Genomic DNA, 1,334 nt, shown 5'->3' with positions numbered 1-1,334 from the left:
ACTAGGTATACAAGTTGTCTTGGTTAAGCTCAACGATATCAGTAAGGAGTCCTTAGATGTCGTGGCAAAAGAGATAAAATGTCAAGAATGCATTAGATGCAACATTTTATCAAACCGAGAGTAGCTTGGAGCTATTAGCAATTGGATTGCTTAGCTTAAGATATTTAATGATTAAGACAAGCCAAAGCATGCTTAACCATTTCTTGATCTATGGGATCTCGAAATCATTTTATTCTCGCCCATAAGGGACAATTTTAAATGCGTGGATAAAATGCTCAATAAGATTGAATATATGCATGAACGTTTTAAAATTTCAACTTATTGATGTATGAATGGTTTTTCACTTCAAATTCTTTCAATTGTAGAATCATGTCTGCAAGTAACTCAAACAACCACCAAATGTGCCCGGAACTCTCCGAAAAGTTGGCCTTTCCCTTAAACTTGGTCAACTTTAAGGAATGGGAGGAGGAACTAAGGAGATCTCTCCGGAATTGTTCCTTGGAGTATACTCTTGATACTCCTATTCCAAGCTTCTTTGCCAAAGGAATCATGACCGACGAGGCTCATGAAGAATGGTCTTCCAATTGCAAAAGGGTCTCACGACTCATGGCAAATTCCATCCCGGAAGATTGGAAGGAAACTCTTTCCTCCTACCTTCCGGACATGTTCCTCAAAGCACTTGAGGACGTTGTCAATGTAAGAGTCACCAAGAGTGACAATGGAAACTTTGATGGACTCGTGTTTGACTTGACTAGGTCACTCTCAAACATGAGGATAAAGCCACCAAATGTGGGATGTCTTACTAAGGAAAGGCGACGGCTTTGGACCAAGGTCTACAATGCCAAATTGAGACCCGACATGCCCCTCCGACCTGATGTGCTTGGTATGACTAGGCTCTTCAAACACATGCAGCTTCTCAGAATCTCGATAGAGGATGAGATGGCGGGGCATATCTTGCTTGCTTCACTCCACTCGGGCTATGATGCACTTAGAGTGCATATCGCTGCGGGAAAGGAGACACACTCCCTCAAGGAGGTGGTGCAACTTCTTAGCCAAGCCACCGCCTATGGAATGACCAAAAGGCCCTTGAGAGCTAAGAAGAAGGAGTTCAAGAAGGTCAAGGCAAAGATGAGATGCTTCCATTGTGGCATGCAAGGCCACTACAAGAGGGAATGCATGCTCTTCAAGGAAGAGGGGATCACTCCGACTACCTCAGGTATCTTCCTAAACACTTGTGAATTAAGCTTATCATAACGTATTGGATACCAAGTATGACTCACTCTATGTTGCCTTTTCAGGAACCAAGTGAGAAGCTTATTAAGTGTTGGTGCAAG

This window comes from Chenopodium quinoa, unplaced genomic scaffold (assembly GCF_001683475.1).
Source record: "Chenopodium quinoa cultivar QQ74 unplaced genomic scaffold, ASM168347v1, whole genome shotgun sequence".
In the NCBI taxonomy this organism is placed as follows: Eukaryota; Viridiplantae; Streptophyta; class Magnoliopsida; order Caryophyllales; family Amaranthaceae; genus Chenopodium; species Chenopodium quinoa.
Note: the sequence above shows the minus strand (reverse complement) of the source record.